Consider the following 17975-nt stretch of genomic DNA (forward strand, 5'->3'; position numbering starts at 1 on the left):
AAAATACACCTGCTTAAAATCCTTTGTAAAGTAAGTCTTAAAAAGGAAAATGAAAATCCAGCATTACGGACTCTTAGAAGGTGGGCATTGTATTAACCTTGATATATATGAGTACTTACACACCCCGATTTAATGTCGTCCTCTAAAAATTAGCCATGTTTTAAAGGAACACTTAAGAACAGTGAAAGGGATTCCTAAGTGAAAGGAATCAACTTCTAAGTTTCAACTTTCTGCTGGTTCTAAAAACATAAGTAATTTATTCTTTGTGACTGTGTTAAAGCTGGTGTGATATAGGTAAAGCTGATCACAGATAAAGCTGACTGTGATATAAAGCTGGTGGTTTGAAATCCAGAAGATAAAATAGCCATTTTAGTTATTTAGAGGTTAACATTTAAGGAGACATGATGTTATTTCACTTTTTCAGGCAATCTATAAACTATAGTTCTTTTGTTACTTTTTATGATAAATTTCTTTTAAAACACTATTGAGCACTTAATTGGGTCTGTGCTGTCTGGTACAAAGAAAGTACTGTGTTCTCTTAATTAGACAAAGTGAAGGTATGTGTCTGGAGATCTTCTCTAAATCAAACCTTCTCTTGTACCCCGTGTCAGTGTCTTGGAAATCTGTAGTCCTAAATGACTGATTATAAAATGTTTCTGTACGTTCAAAAATCAGTTGTGAATTCAGAGATTGTGATTTAAACACTTGCTTTCAAGTGGAAGGGGTGGGGAGTAGGTGGGTATGGAGAGTAAGCAAGGTGAGTGGTGAGCTGGGGATTGGGGGAGCTGGATGACAGCTGTATGGGGAGTCGTTCTTTGGACTTCTTTTATGTGCTCGAAAGTTTTTATAATGAAAGGTAGGAAAAAACGTAAGGGATAAGACAAGGGTCTTGTTAGTAAAGAAGGGAAAGAAAGAACGTGAAGCTGGAATATGGAAGGCCCAAGTTCTAGCCCTTGGCGCTCTAGTGACCTGAATGGCTTGGTGTTGCTCATTCAACTCCTGAGTGAAGGAGTGTGTCACTGGTTGGTGCCCTCGTGGGGACTGGTCACCTCGAATGCTGTCCTCTTTGAAAGAGCCTTCGGGCCTTTTTTCAGGAAAATAGATTCTAGAATTAAGGAGCGATGTCTGTGAAGAGCCTGGTTTCACTCAAGCTGTGTGTTTGCCAGATTGTCGTTCCAAACTCATCGCTTCCTCTTGCCCTGGGAAACCGGCAGCATTCTGTAATACACGTTGTCAGTTAGAGTTGGTAGAATTTCAGCCAAAGAGCAAAACAGCGTCATATAAGTAGCTGGGTCGTCTCATCCCCGGAGTTAATGCTGCATGTGTGGTGTGAGAGCTCAGCCTCCGGAGGCTAGGTTCAGATTCCAGCTTAATCACAAGCTGCGTCCCCTGGACGAGTTCCTTAACCTACCTTCCTTCGAGGGTTGTTGTGAAGGTTAAATGAGCTACTACATACCTGGCACATAGTAGTGACTCAATAAATAGTAGATATCATTTCTACCAGCTCCATTAGTGTTGTTTGTATTTTGGATTTCCTGTTTTTACAGGAACCATCCTCAGTTTCTCCCTTCTCCCGCCCCCTCTCTTTAGGATAGAAGCGCATTGAAGAACTCACTGCTGTCCTTGGGAACTGAGAGGGGAGGCCAAGGTAACCTGTGAAGGGAATGAGGTCACCCTGGCTGCCCTTCCCTTGGATGCTGATGCTTGGAGCTGCTGGGGGATTTGCCTGAGGTGCCACAGCCACGGCATTAGTGGTGTGCCACTTTGAATCAAGTCTCCTGACTAACGGGGATTTTTGCTGCGTAATTCAGCTTCCTGACATCTCCTTTGGCATTCTAACTGCTAACTAGGGTGCAGCGTGGAGAGAGAAGTTCTGTCTGTTCTATCTAGTACTTAAAAATCATCCCCTCTGTCGCGATGTCTGGTAATGCTTTAGCATGTGCAGGGAGGGGGAGTGGGAGGAAGTGTGGTGTCCCTCAGTCTCTGAGTAACTGCTTAAGCAGCAGGGCCTCCGTCATTTCCTCTCTCAGGACTGGTGATCTCAGGCCCGTGTCTGGGGCCAGGCCGGCAGCACCTGTGAGGCCCCCACCGGTTCCTTACAGCCAGCTTGCCTTGGGCCCTGGGTTATTGTCTTACGGTTGTGTGAATCAGCTCCCTGTCCTTGTTTTTCATCCTTGCCATTTCCCAGTAAATGGTATTGTTTCTCCAGCACCCATAAAGCAGCATCCTGTGATTTTTTTTTTTCTCCTAAGCCTATTGCCTTAATTTTATTTCTTGATTGCCTTCATTTTTCTTTGGGTGCTTCTATTTATTTTCTGTTCATTAAGTTGAAAATGGGTTTACAAACTTCTCTTATTTATTCCAGTTTATAGATTATCCACATCCCTTTGCTTTTCCCGCAGCTTTGAGGACCATTATGGCTCATGGAAATTCCCTGACAACAGGGAAAGTAATATCTCTACAAGACTTGACAGATTACATGGTAATTTTATAGACAAAACTAGCCTACTAGACTTAAGAGTGGAAAAGGCTAGATTTTTATCCTGGGCTTGAATTTCCATTCACAAACTGTGGGTCTTCTGACAAGTTATTTTGACCTTTTGCTATCTGTTTTCTCATCTGAGAAATGGGACTCTCTGGGGGTTGTCGGGAGATAATGTGTTCTTGACACTGATTAAGTTCTGTAAATATTAGCTAATATTACTGTGGGTGTTGTGATCTTATTTGAGCTTTATAATAAAGTAGTTTTTTGAGGTAGATCAGGTCATTTTCTTCATTTTATCTATTTCCCTTAATTCATCTATTCCTTTCCTTTTGCCAATAAGAAGAGAGAGAGACAGACTTAAGGCTAATACATTTCTGTTGTACAGATGTAGTATTAAGGCTAGTGAGTTTGACATTTGCCTTGCATCTTCTGGAGGAGAAGGTGAGAGGTAAGTGGAAGACCCCGTCGTGTATCTCTAAACTTAACTTATTCCTGGTTCAGTACAAGGTGAGAGAAGACCTGGGCGTGGGATGTGCTGTCTGTGTGGAGCTCCTCCTTCAGTCTTTGATTTGGAACCGAGAGTTCCTGAGCACGGGTGACAGGCCAGGAGGCAGTGTGGTGCAGTGGGCAGACGCACCTAGGGTGGAATCGGGGCTCTGCTACGGAACCTCTCTGCTCCTCGGTTTCTTCCTTTGCACAGTAACTGTGCCACAGGGTCATCATAAAGAGTAGTGTGTGTGTATGTGTGTGTGTGTGTGTGTGTGTGTGTGAATATATATTACACACATACACATATGTGGCCTGACATGCTGTAGATACTCAGCCAAAGTTAGTTCCTTTTCTAGTTTAAAATGTATTTCTGACTTGTGCAATGGGAAGCTCTTAGTAAAGGAATTTCAGGCAGCAGCAAACAGGTTACAGAGGCATTTTTATGGGCAGTGGTACCCTTGCAACACTCCTGAACTGTCCTCACCTTGCCAAGAAAGCCTGGTCCTATAGAGTTGGGACTTGCTTTTAGGTAATGTTTCTCACCTCCAGGTGGGCATTAGGGAGACAGTGCTTTGTCAAAATGCACATTCTGGGCTCCAAACCAGGCCTGCTGCCCAGGCATGTACCTTTTGGAAAAGCTTCCCAGGTGTACCTGATGCTACCTGGCTTAGAGCCACTGCTATAGACAAACCAGAATGAGTTTCGAGTGTGTCTAGAATATGATTCAATTTATGGAACTTTAGTTTGGGTATAGCCTCTTTTAGTTTGCGTATAGCTGGGTATAGTCTTTTTTGGAGAAGAGAGTATATCCTCTTACCCTCTGCCTCACTAATGAGAATTGGGTGTAATTCTTTCATAGTAACAATAATAGCCAACTTTCATGTATATTAACACACTCAGTTCTTACAACAACCCTACAAGTTAGTGGCTATCATTGTGCCCCTTTTGCATGACATATCCAAGGTCACACAGCTAGGATGGGAAGGAGCCAGGTTTTGAACCCAGGCAACCTGGCTCAGGAGTCAGTGCCCTTGTCTCTGGCATTATCCATCTATCTTAATTACAGATAAAATTTCCTTGGAAATGGCCTTTGGAGTGTAGTAGCTCTTACCCAAGGGCCGTGGAAATTTGTTAAGAATCAGGAGCCTCTTTCTCCACTAACCCTGTATTGTTTCTTGGCATATCCAAGAGGATCATACATCAGAGCAGTTGTGTGTACTCGCAGGTGTGGATGGAGATGGTAGAGCAAATTTACAACCCTGCCTCTCATATTTTCTCCTACTCTCCCCCTTATTATTCTAGGGTGGGATTAGCTTGCTCCAGGGGTGGAAATTTAGGGATCATTTTTTTGGTTTCTTTTACTATAGCTAAAATGGTAGACTGAGCACTCTTCGAGGGTGGATGGTCCTTTGAAAAAGCCTGAGGAGAGTAGCTTACAATTTATCTGTACTCAGGAGAGAACAGAATGCAGTTCCTGAGGGCCTGTGGGCCCACAGCTTTAACAAGTCTGGTGGTGGTAGATGGTCAGTTGAGGAGGACTTTCATGCGAGAGCCCTTTGCAGCCTGGAACAAAGTGTTTGATAGTCTGGGTAGTAGTTGCTTCTGACTCTCCTGCCCAGACAGAAAATTGCAGAGCCCTCAGGCAAAAGCAGCAGGTGTGAAATAACAATAAAAACAGCCACTTGCTGTGTGCTGGGTACTGTGCTAGGTCCTTTAGGACACTTTGGCCCTAACCTCACTGCATCCGGAAGGGAGATGTTGTGGGCTTCTTTGTGTCGAGTAGGAAATGGACTCAGAAAGTTCAATGATGTATCTCAAGGTCATGTAGATAAGTGGGGCAGTCAGGATTTGCAGCCATTTCTCTCAGACTCCCAAGCCCATGAATTTTCCATGATATTTTGCCCCTTCTGTGAAAGAAAACTATGCACTCAGCTTCACTGAAGACATTAATTTGTAACTAAAGTTTTCTTTTCAAATTTAACATCATAATTTACTTTTGGTTAAAATGAATAAAATAAACACTGCTAACTGTTACCCTGAAGTGGAAGAAGTAAAAATAAATGAATGAGTGAGTCAGTGAATGAATGAAACAAGCTGAACTGATGCGGATATATAGAGCACAGGAAGACCTCTCCTGCTGTGTCCTCAGGAGCTTTGATAATTTTCTTCTGAAGAAGTCTGTTGGGCATTTTTATTCCCTCTTTTGTTAAAAATGATATACCACAGTAACTGGCTCATGAAGTAGCAATTTGTATTTTTAGATACATTTTAATTCCTGACTTCTTTACTCTTGATTTTTTCCCCCTTAGTTGATTAGACCTCCTATCCCCCCACCCCCACGACTCCCCACTTTTTCCCCACCTGTCCTTTCTAGTAGGAGGTTTTGCTTGCCAGTATTACTTGGTTTTAGGTGGATAATGTATGTAATTTTAAAAGTTCAGATTTTGTTGAAAAAGTCTGAGAAGAAGCCATCATCCATCAACTTAATGAATTATGAAAATGTAGGATGAGTTTTCCAACAAATGTTGTTATGTTTATGGTTCCATTTCTAATTCAGCCATTATAGATGCCCCGAGGAAACAAACACAGGGGGGGAAATAAGATGTGATCATATTAATTATGATTTCATTTCTGTGGTTAAATAGATTTCCAGCTAGAGCTGGAGTTGCTTCTTAATTAAACAAATATTTCTTGAGGGCCTGAAATCTTCCAAACCCTGTACTAGTCTTTGATTTCACCTGTTCTGTGGGTGATAGTGCCATTTCTGCTTTGAGTTGGTTTTAAAAATTCTTAGCAGCAGCTCTCAGCATAATTTATTAGGCCAGAGTTTTGAAATGTTATTCCATGAAAGCTACTTTTCCACATGCTTGACGGGTAACACCATGTCTGTCTGTCTCTTCTATATAGCGTGTCTTTTGGGTTCTCCAGTATTCTTCCTTTATTTCTTTTACTTTCTTGGCTAGGTAGAAATACTACCAAAGTTAAATTTTAAAAAAATTGAATAGACTAGAGTTTCCCATCAAGTAGCCTTCAGACCACCAGCATTATAGTCACTTATGTTTGTTAAAAATCCATATTCTTGTGCCCTACTCCAGATCTGAATTTGAGAATTGCTGAATTAGAATTACATGTGGTCACTATGTTATTTTAACACTATCCGCACAACATTCTTTTTCTTTCTTTGAATTAAAAAGGTAATCTCATTCCCCCCGCCCCCCAGTTAATGTACTCTGATTCAAAAGCAAAAACAACAACAACAACAACAACAACAACAACAACAGGAAAACACTTCCAAATAATAATCCTGGAAATAGGTTTCAGAATTTGAGATACTTTCATTGAAACAACAGTGTGAATATCCTCAGGTTATTTTTAGCAAAATATCAAACTACTTAACCTTTTTTTTTTAAAGAAACAAAAGTTTAATGATGACCAAAGTCGTTAATTTGAAGTCTTAGTTCAAACAATTTATGATTTAAAATGAGTCAGATGAGTCAGAGTTGGATTGGGTGGCAAGACTTGATAGAAGCAGATTCTGGTCTCTGTCCATCAGCCATGTGGCCCCAGGGAAGCCGTTTCAGTGATTTGGGCCTGAGTGTGCTCCTCTGTCCAGTAAGTGATTGCATGGATATGCTCTGACCTCCCTTGTGGTTTTGATTGAGTCAGACCCTGTGGGAAGAGAAAAGATGGTGACACATGGGTCAGTATGGTGGAGAGAGAAAGTTTTATCTTGGTAGGGGGACTTTTAAAGTGAATTATTTCAAGGTTGAAGGAACCATAGTCCATCAGTCCATAAAGATTAGGAATACAGAAGTTGAAAAGAAATGATTGGGAGTTTCTTGTAATCATTCAGAACAACAATGCTTTACTTACCAAGAATCCCGGTTATTGAAACCCAACCAGGAAATGGACTTCCTTGAGGCAAGGACCATGCTTTGTTTGACACATTTTGCTGTACTGTTGCCAGGTACGTATGTACTAATTTATAAATTATAATAGAAATGGGAAATGGTAGGAACTGGGGAGAACAGTGTTTCTGCTCTTACTTAGTAAAAAACCACCCCATTAGAGCAAAGAAACAAAGTGTGCTGCCTTAAGTGATTCATCAGTATTGAGTTAGTTCAAACAGCTGGAGAATTGGAGTTTAGTAAATGATCTCTTGCTTATGCTGTTGTATTCCATTTCTCTCTATTCATTTATGAAGAGAATTATGGATGTATCAAAGGGGGCAAAATATATAAAGAGCGGTGTTCCTTAAGTCTTATGAATTTATAGACCTCTTTACTTAAAGAAAAAAATTCTCACAAGTCCCCAGTACTGACATAAATATTTTTATAACGAAATAGCTTAAATATTCCCAAATAGAAAACTAGGTATAATTAAACTCCGTATGTTTCCAGTTCTTACATAAATATAAAACAATGCCAGGTTTATACAATAAATTCAAGCAAAACTGTAAAAGCAGTAAAATTTAAATTAACCTTAATTTATCATGACAGATAATTTTGTTTGACTAAAATTAAGCCTCTCCTTGAAAATGTGACTATGTTTCTGACAGCCCGAGTTCCGGTTCTTCTGAGATCGTTGTGAAACTCAGTTGTCCTTCCACTTTCCTGTATTCGAACCTTTTTCATATAAATCACCTTCATTTGGCAGGAAGACATGATTTTGATTTTAATTCTGCCTCATTTATTTTTCTTACTTGTCCTTGATGATTAAAATGACGCTACTAGGTACCGCCTTGACCAGAATATAAATGCAAACCCACTTTTAATCAGGCAAGAAGTTAAGACTTGGTGCCTGATGGCTCATGAGGTAGAGGAGGAAAGAGAAGGGTCGTTGGTACCTGCAGTATTGGGTTTCAGATTTCTGTGAGAGTGAATAGTACCCTTCAGCAAAATGTAGAACAAAAGAAGTAAGTTTCCAGGGGTATGATTAGTTCAAGACTTAGGTTTCTAGCAGGATGGTGGACTGACTGGATCCTCTAACACACTTCCTCACTAAACCTGTGTATTCTGGTTAAAGCATTTTTTTAATGCACTTCTGGGATTATGACCTAAGACAACGCCAAAGTCTCCTACCCCCGTTATATCAACCAACCATCAAAGCTGAAGATCTTTGTGTAAACACAAAACACAGATTGTCTCAAGAGCATATGCTGAGCTCCGCTATGGTTGGAGGAAGCGTTGGATCAGTGGCAAGGTAGGAGAGCCAGCATTCTCCTAGGACCTGGAAAAGAAATGGAAGTGGCTCCCATGTAGTGCTTCTTAGCTTTTGGCAAAAGCAAAATGCAAATCCTTTCTGAGGAAGGCCTCCTCTCTTTAGACCTTAGGATGGTTCTGAGTAAGATCAGCCAAATATGAGTTCAGAATTAAAGCTCTCCAGTCCTACTAGAAAACAAGTTCCCGGGAGTGAGTGTTACCAGATACACATAAAAAACAATAGATTTGGAACCCTGAGGACTTTAGATATTAAAATGATCTGATACAGAATATAAAGTAACTATGTTTGAAATGTTTTAAGGAAAAAGTAATGTAATCCCAAGTGCAAATAGCATGAGATAGAAATTGACCAATATTAGTTAATCATAAAAAAGAAAGACATTCTGCCATTTGCAACAACATGGATATATGTTGAGGGCATTATGCTCAGTGAAAAACTATACTGTATGATCTCATATGTGGAATCTAAAAAATACGAAACTCATAGAAACAGAACAGATTGGTAGTTGCCAGTGGCAGGGGTTTGGGGGTAGGGGAAATGGGTGAAGGTGGTCAAGGTACAACCTTTCAATTATAAGGTAAATAAGTTCTGGGGATGTAATGTTCAGCATGGTTGCTATTGTTAACAGTAAGTAGCGTGTTGTATATTTGAAAGTTGCTAAGAGAGTAGATCTTAAAAGTTCTCATCACAAGAAAAGAAATTCTGACTATGAGGTGATGGATGTTAACTAAACTTACTGTGATCATTTCTCATTCTATAGTACATATATCAAATCATTACGTCATACTAATACAGTGTTATATGTCAGTTATATCTCAATAAAGCAGAAGGGAAAAAGAATATGTACAAGGGCAACATAAATCTAGGTGTTTTTGTTGTTAAAAAAATTGACCAGGCATATTTGGGGGAAAAACAAAAAATATAAACAAAACCTAAGAAAAAAATGTAACTAATTAATGAACTAGAGAAAGGTTTTGAAGAAATGAGCCCAGAACAAGAAGGAAAACATGAAAGTTGAAGGATAATACGAGTATATTCACTAAGATTAGAAGCATACCTTTTGCTGATCTTAAGTAGGAATGGAAGGTAATTAAAATAACTGCAGACCCAACCAAATGCCTCCCTAGGGCTCTCAACAGACCACACGTTATATGTGATTTTCACAACATCCTCTTAAATTACAGTCTTTATTACTGAATTTTGGGATTTAAGTTCTATATTAAAATCCTTACTGACTATGGTGTATTAAGATGAGTAATCAATCATATGACATCCTTAGACTAGAGAGTGGAAAAGAGACTTGCTAAAGGTCACCAGATCAGAGTGCTAAGAAAATATGGGGCTGATAACACTTGGGTAAAAATCCCAGGTCCTTGATTTAAACACTATGTAACATCAGTCATATTATTTGTCTTCATGCCTCGAATTTTCCCATTTAAAAATAGGCCTAATAACAGTTCCTACTTCAGGATGGACATGAAGAATAATGGAAAGCATTAATTAGCAAAATCGTTACCCATTATTATAATGTAAATATTCTGATATTTTTTTCAATAAGGAAATACAGTAAAACAGTATTATTTGTTCCCAATAATAAATTGGGAATTTATTCCCAACCGAGTTCCTAACCATTTCTGTGCATCAGCATTATTTGCGGACAGTTAAAAAAATAAAGATTGCTGGCCACGACCCCCGACGTAGTATTCAGAGTACTTGGGCTTTGGACTTCATATTTTTTGTGAGGACCCCAGATTTGGGAACCCTTGCTCTGGAGTTGAGTAGCATTTTGGTCAGTTTCACCCAGGTACTTACTTTCCTCCCTGCCGCGGTATTTTGAACATTGGCTCTTAGTATGTATTTATTGAGTATGTAAGCTTTTAGGTTATTAACCCTGACCAGGGTGTGGGTCTTCACTCCCATGTCTTCCTTTCTCTTTCTTTCCCTTTCTTATCTTTCCTTCCCTTCCATCTCCTATAGAACTTTCAGATAGTCGGGTTGAGTATGTCCTGGACAGCCTAGGTCTCAGGCCTTTTTTTTTTTTTTTCAATAAAAGTATTTTAAAAGAAATTTTGCTAAGGCAGACATGTGGCATTTTAAAATTGAACTTCAGTTTAATTTCTAAATTAAATAATTCATTTCTTTTTAATCCTTAAAAAAATGACTGCAGGAGGTGCTTCTAAAATAACTGATATTCCCTTTGTTAAAAGTGGTGTTGTTATTGCATAGATTCCAGAATGTGTTCTTTTTCCTTGGGGGTGGATATTGTTGTGTAGCGGGTATTCCATTCTGTGCTAACACATACACAAATCATAATCCCTCAAACTTAAGAGCACATTTTATATGATGGCAGTTACTTGGTATATTGCAAAATGTGGCCTGGAGATAATAAGATATAAAATATTTACTGTATTTAACTCAATTAAAATTTTGGCTTAAAAAATCATTTATATATATGATGTATTACAGAATTGTACACTTGAAACCTATGTAATTTTACTAACCATCATCACCCCAATAAACTTTAATAAAAAAAGATCACTGTATTGCAGCAGAAGCAGCCTTGCTGCTTAAATCTATTTAGTGCATGTATTTTGCCTTTCAGATAGATGAGCAATGACTGAAATATCAGTTCCATTAGGGCAGAAATTTTGTTCGGTGTTAAGTCACCAGCACCTAGAACAGTGCCTGATACATAGTGAGTGTTCAATAGAAAGTGTACTAAATATTGAGCTAACAATTAGACAATCAAAACTGAAAACCGCATCTGCCACTTTTCACTGAGAAACTTTCTCAGGGGCTCGTAAAAGTAACAATACGTGATATGATATGTGTCTGGTGTTTGGATCAGAGGCTGCCTGCCTGTTCTCACAGCTCCTTGTACCTGCCTTCCCCTCGGTCCTTGTGGTTGTATTCTCAGTGCCACGTCTGGCAGGACTGTAGCTATTACAGGACTGTAAATATTTGTTGAACGAATACATAGTGCCTTCAAAATTTCTGTGCTACTCTTGCATTTGGTTTCATCGGTTGACAATCCCATGAAGTTGGTTGATAGTGTCATCCCCGTTTTACAAATGGTGGAACCGAGGTTTAAAGAGAATAAGTTAGTTGTCCCAGGAAACCTTGGGTCATAAGTAGCAGAGTTGGGACTCGAACTTCTAACTGTGCTAATTTCTTCATCCCATGTCCTTTCCAGAACAGTCTTAAAACATTAATAAGCATACATTTCCCCTCTCCACCTATTCCCCCCACCACTGAAATTCTCTTTACTGGAGAGTATGACAGGGGAAGTTACTACATGAAACCTTTTTCAAATGGCCATAATGTCTTCCTCCACCACAAACTTTGTGGGCTGCCAGTTTGGGTTATTCATTTGGTCGCCCGTGATGGGCATCTAGGATAGATTCTTTTTGGAAAAAAAGTAAACTAGAAGTAAAAAGTAAAAGCCAGCATTATTTCATAGAATTTATACTTTCCTCTCCCAAACATTGTAAGATGTAAATTTGTTGATACTGTGAATCTAAGTTTTTAAAATCAAATTTCCAAAGCTGTGAGGGGAATGTTCTCCAACATATGCTTGCCTGGTCCTCCTGATCATTCTGAGTTAGAAATTTCAGAAGTGTTGAATTGGCCTGGCAGATATTTCTGGAATCAGGCTCGAGAAATAGAAACCTTCCCTGTGGCATTAGAATAAAAAAATAAAATGCTAGCCAAACATTTCAGATTCTCACATGGTGGCAATATCTGGGCGCACATTTTGCCAAAGGCAAAAACACCCTAAACAACACACAGCCAAGGTTTCAGGTAAGTAAGGATTTTAAAATCTGTGAATCTGATCCAATTTCTTTTTCAGTCTCTGTGGAAAAAGATAATTTGTTGACTTCAGCAGGATTGTCCCTGATTTGATTAGTAGGTCAGAGTTCATTCTACCAGACTGCTAGATTTAAACATACTGCCGTTACCTTACAAATGACTTTCAGGAGTGATTTGAACAATACTCACCACAAAGCTTTGATTTCATTGTGAAATAGCAACAAGAATCTATTTCCTGGTGCTGGTGGTGGACGTTAACCTTGAGTATTAGAACGGAGTCATAGATGGGAATAAATTGCCTGTACGGTCTTTCCTGCAGGACCCAACCATGGAAATATATGGGGACTTGAGGAGCGGTTTGGGGAGGAAAAGACACGGTTTGGGGAGGAATCAGGCACTCATGAGGTGCCTGATTTCTCAGATGAGGTGGGACAGGGCCATTGTGTTTGTTCTGGCTCTTACAAAGCGAGATCACATCATCCCTCCGATCACATCATCCCTCGGTGCAGCTTTTTATTAGCTGCCTCACAGTTCATGCCTTTGTTGCCCTGCTGCACAGTAGGGGAATGGCGACGAGAAGTGAACTCCATAAAGGCTTTTCATAGAGCGATTCTGAGTTTGTCATTGCCATCCGTCCTCTTCTCTCTCCTTCTTCTCAGGCTATTTTCACATTTTGTGAGGGGCTTTTAGGTTTCTGATTGGTGTGGTGTGAGTAAATGCTAAGAAAGAAGTGGAGGTGAGCAATATTTCAAATAAATCATTTAGAAGAAAAGAGAAAAATCCTGCTTACTCTGTAAGGTCATATCAGACATAAGATATGAAGCATCTGAATTATTTTAGTTTAATTTAGTTCTTTGGTGACTCTTATTTTCTTAGTTTTTGGAATCATGAATGTCTCTTCCCTAAGACTTGAGTCCTTTTGGAAGGAAGAGACTAGACTTGACGCCAATAAATCACTTATTTCCCACACTTTGGTGAGCAAGCCTCCTACCTGTCTCTTCCAGATGGCTTGTGCAAGTGTAGTCTTATCTTGTTGAAAATCTTCTGTCCAGCTTTGAGCAGTGGGAATGTGCTGTTATCAACAGAGCAAGTACTAGGACCAGAAAGGCAGTTCTGTGTGATAGGCAGTTTCTGTTCAGGACACCTGCTGCCCGAGCACACTGCACCCATTGTTTCTCCGATGGAACGTGTTCTGGGCAGTCTTTTTTAGCCTGCGGTTGAGTCTTGGCTTTTTTTCCTGCATGCATTTCATTTTTGGTGCAACAAATTTCTGTCTTGTTCTTCTGGTTTTGCTGATATGAATTTACCATGGTAGGATGGTTCATACAAACTTGTATTGCAAAGAGTGCGTGCTGAGACATTGTCATGGTAGGAAAGCACTTGGTCAAAGTGGAGGCAGGTGACCTGGACTCTGGTCTCTGCTCTGCAGACTGTGTGGCCTCTGTAAAAACATTTGACCTCTCTCAGCATCCGTGTCTTCATTTGTAAACTGGGGGTAGGGTGGGGCTCCTTGGAATGCTGGATTGCCAAGTCCTCCAGTGTTAAGATTCCACCATTGTGTTTTCTGAGATGCTAAGAGTCTAGGACATGGAGTGGGGCAGTGTCCACTGAGGGCTGTGCTCCTCTGCAATTGTAGGTAACACTGAGGAGGCACTCTTTTTAATTCAATGACAAGTGTATGGCGTGGCCAGTGATAGAGAAGTTTGGGGGCATTAGTTAGGGAGGGAAATAACCATGGTCTTGCTGTCTCTTAGTGGCGAGTTTGCAGAAAAGAAAAAATTTTTTCTTCTTTCTAGGAAAGTACTGTTGTTAGCCTTGAAAGGGTTACTGGACATGGGTTTTGAACTTCTAAATTAAAAATTACTGGGTTCAGATAAACGACGACTTAATTAGTCCTTATTGTTCAGATAAGAGGAAGCCCACAGATCAGGCTAAAACAGTGTCCTATCCCATTTCTGACGTGTATTCCGTACTATTTATAAAAATCTTATTTAAAAATATTCGAATACTACAAGCAATACATATTGTAGAAAATTTGGAAAACACCAAGAAGGACATAGAAATACCTTCTAATTCCATGACCCAGAAATAGCTTTAGTTATAGTTTGGTGTCTTTAGATTATATACACTCGGTTTGTATAGAACAAAATTGGTATCATACCATCCGTATATAACTTCATATCTTGCTTTTTTCCTACTGTGTTCCTTTTGAGATGATTTTTGGAACTAAGATTCCGAATGTAGGGAGAGATTAATGTAATATTATGCTTGGCATGCTTGTGACGGGGTGTGTTTTGACTTACAGAAATAGAATTATGGACCCAATATCTGAAAATAACATTTGTCTTGTTCCCTCTTTTTTTTTTGAATAGGCTTTCAATATTTAGCATGTATAGATGCTGTCATAACTATTACTATAATTAACAGATGAAGATTTCCTAATCTATTAGTTCTTAATTGTTCACTAATTACTTTTATAAGGTCCACTCAGTTTAGATTTCTGTACCAGAATTGTTAGCTGCAACGTCAGGGAGCATACACTATTTTAACACTGTTTTTCTGGATGCCATGATTCTTCATGCTGAAGCATGGTAGCTATCTACTGTGGGCCAGGCCACAGGTTTGGCATGAAGTAGGATAGTTAAGAGATTTCTTTTGCTCAAATATATTATACTTTTGATAATATTTATGATTCATGTGTTGAATATTGGTTTCATATATCGTTTTCCTCTGTTATGAGGTGAAAGGTGATTAGCTTTCCCTTTGGATTATTTAGCCTATAAAACCTTCTGTTGCACCATTCACTTTGCATTGAAAATACGTTCTAAATTCTGAACCACTTGGAATTTTTTATGACCTTTCCCTTATGTGTCTTTTGGTGGTGCCTTTGAAGTCCTGAAATGTTTTTATATTTGATTGCGATTAAATCTGGGTTTCATTTTACTTTTTTAAAAACATATTGAGCAAGTTAATTTTCTGTTCAAGTTCCTAAGGGGAATGATTCCAGCCCTCTGTGTCCCAAGAATTCAGACTGAGCCTTGCCAGAACATTCCTGTGGTTTTCCACAGGGCAGATCAGTGTGTTCATGAAATTTTAGTTGTAGCTTGTGTTTTCTATGGTTAATTAAAACATCTGGCTTTTAAGTTTTCCACAAACAGTATAATCATTTAGCCAAACCTTTTCAATAGTGATTAAATACTTCAGCCCTCCCCCTTAGAATAGCCCAAGCTTGTATTTAGAACACCTCATAAGCTATTGTCCCTGTTCATTAATGATTTTAAATATTTGGGAGAGGTTTGGAGTTATTCTGCCAAACATACACTCTTGAGAGAGAGAGTGTTTGTGAATCTACATCCCTATAACGGCTTCTGGCCTTTGCCCTCCAGGTTGGAGCTGCTGTGGGTGAGCTGCTGCGGTCTGTAGCCAAGCATGGTGTGGTCAGATCTGCCCAGCGGTGGAACAGAAACATTTGCTGGATGGAAAATCCATAAAAGAAAGCTGCTGTGAAAGCCCGAGACAGACCATAACTTAAGCAAAATCAGGTTGGTATAAGGTAAGAGAGGCTGGATAAAGTAGATGGGGTTTGGAAAGGAAAAGTTGCTTTGTTTATTCCATGAAGTGATTTTGCAACAACCCCACGTAATCATTCCAGTTATCTAAGAGATTTCTAGCATCACATAAATGGCAGCTATATCCTGACAAACTTCTGTGTACAATGTGTTGTTGTCTTCCTCTTTCTCTCTTCCTTTTTCCTTTCTTCTCTCCCACCCTCTTTTGCTCATCTTTTCCTCACTTAGAGAAGAGAGAAAAAAGATCACAAGCGCAAATATATAAGAAGCCACCACCAGAGGCCACCCATAACAGACTCGGTGATTTTCGCTTTAGTTTCCAGAAAAGGCAGTGACCCTGAGAAAGCAGGGACTGGTATTGGTACTTTCCGAGACTTGCCCTCGTTTGCGTATTTACACCGTCCAAGGTGGATCATGGAAACCTGACTTTTGTTTGGTGCGGGGTATTCTGTGCTACTCTAGTTTGCTTGGCAAGTTTTTACTTTTATCTTCCCCAAACAAAAGCGAGCGACACGTTTGATTTCAGCAGTGTACTTTTGACATTAAGATATTCATGTAGGACAAAGGAGAAGAAATGTTCTGAAAATAATAGACATATAAATAAGTGCAAAATAGGTTAACTGTGGACCAGGAGAAGGAAACTGTATAAACAACTTCACTTGTGGCAATAAGGTGGAAAATAATTCATTTTGAGAAAGTATATTGTACAGGGACAGGCAGTGCAAACATTTTCTGTTGGATAATCTGTGGGTAACTTGGATTATGTATATTGTTACATGCATAATAATGATAAATACTCGCTAGAGAGGAGCGAATCAGCAGTCTTAAGAGCCTGTGACTGGAGATGTTGACTTTGCCCACCCCACATCCTTTTTCTTTCAACAAATGACCCACATTTTCCCTGGGCAGTCAGTCACCCTTGCTTTGTTTCCAGCCTGTGTAGTTAGACGAGATGATCCCACTGTCTCTGTTACGGGCATGTGCTACAAGCTTGGCCGCTCAGGGTCCCAAGGATCAGTGTATGGAGGAGCCCCAGTATTGTCCCTGAAACTGTTGCAAAGAAGTTTTTCCTTTTCGTGGGTTTGTTAAGTTGGAGCTGCTCGTGACTCTCCTTGCTACCACTTCGGAAAAGCCTTTTTGAGAAGGAAGTCAACACAGAGGACATCAGAGCAGGGAGAGGGAGGAAATGAGATGGGGATGGAGCGGGGGGGGGGGTGGTGATAGTGGACACACACACAGACACATGTGAACACACGTGTGCACACACACAACACACACACACTGGGATTCTATAGCACCTAAAGCCAGCACTCTGGTTTCACTTTCTGGGCAGGTTAGCTAGCTCATTTGAGGTACGTGTCCATCACTTACATCTGCAAACATTGTGATTGGTGATGCCTTTTAGGTTTGGCATGAAATGACTGTCACAGTTCCTGTATTCAGGAGCTCCAAGTGGAGGGGGTAGACTAGATCGGTATTCGGCTAGCTGTGGGTGTGAAAATGTATCACCAGATGTAAGAACTAAGTTCTATGAGAGTAGAAGAGATGGAATTATGAAATCTGCTGGGTGGTAGAGGGACTAGCAGAGAGAACTGTTATTTAACAAAGGGGAAATAGGATTTAGTCTTCAGAAACAGTTAGAAAAAATAATTCAATTAAGTATTTCTGAATCTGAAAGAAAGGGAGGCTTTCCAGAGTCTATAGTTAAAATAAATTGCAGATAAGGAAGATAATTTCAGAGCTTGCTAGTAGTAGCATCTTAGTATTTACTGTAAACACAATTGTTTTGGGAACAGCCAAATGAGAGGTTATCAGAGAGCCGTCCAGAGTTTATTATAACACCACAGGGTCACAGCAGCTTTTCTCACCAAAATCTCAGTTGTCTTTCTGTTCTAAGCAGAATTCCGAGTGTGTCATGAATTTTAAAGATTTGTTTCCTCTCCTTAATGTTTGATTTTATTATTATTTTATTTAATTCTTTAATAATTGTTTGCTTTTTTAAAAAAGTTAATAGACTTTATTTTGGGGAGGACAGTTATAGGTTACAGAAAAATTGAGCAGAAAGTATAGAGCCTCCTTCCCCACGCCCCACCTTGTTTTTCCTGTTATTCACATCTCGCAGTAAGTAGTTCGGTACATTTGTTACAATTATTGAGCCAATATCGATCTATTATTATTAACTGAAGTCTGTCGTCTACATTAGGTTCACTCTGTTGTACATTTTATGGGCTTTGACAAGTATTTAATAATATGTATTTACCGTGACAGTATCACACACAGTACTTTTACTGCCCCGACAATCCCGTGTTCTAACTATTCATCTCTCCTTCCCTCCCCGTGAATTCCTGGCAACTACTGATCTTCTTACTGTCTCCATAGTTTTCCAGAATGTCATATGG

The 17975-nt window shown here is 39.6% G+C and overlaps 1 protein-coding gene across 11 annotated transcripts in view; it reads left to right on the forward strand.

Annotated features, from left to right (window-relative positions):
• Positions 1-17975, forward strand: part of APBB2 (amyloid beta precursor protein binding family B member 2) — a 335703-nt gene that overhangs the window by 49438 nt on the left and 268290 nt on the right. For 6 of the 11 annotated variants that reach the window (XM_081059386.1, XM_081059384.1, XM_081059394.1 and 3 more), the window contains exon 2: positions 15394-15549. The gene's annotated coding sequence lies outside the window, so the exon portion shown is untranslated. Of the gene's footprint in view, positions 1-15393; positions 15561-17975 lie in introns of all 11 variants that reach the window. The other 5 variants (XM_081059391.1, XM_081059395.1, XM_081059387.1 and 2 more) reach the window with 1 other exon arrangement.

Source organism: Rhinolophus hipposideros (assembly GCF_964194185.1).
Source record: "Rhinolophus hipposideros genome assembly, chromosome: 1".
In the NCBI taxonomy this organism is placed as follows: domain Eukaryota; kingdom Metazoa; phylum Chordata; class Mammalia; order Chiroptera; family Rhinolophidae; genus Rhinolophus; species Rhinolophus hipposideros.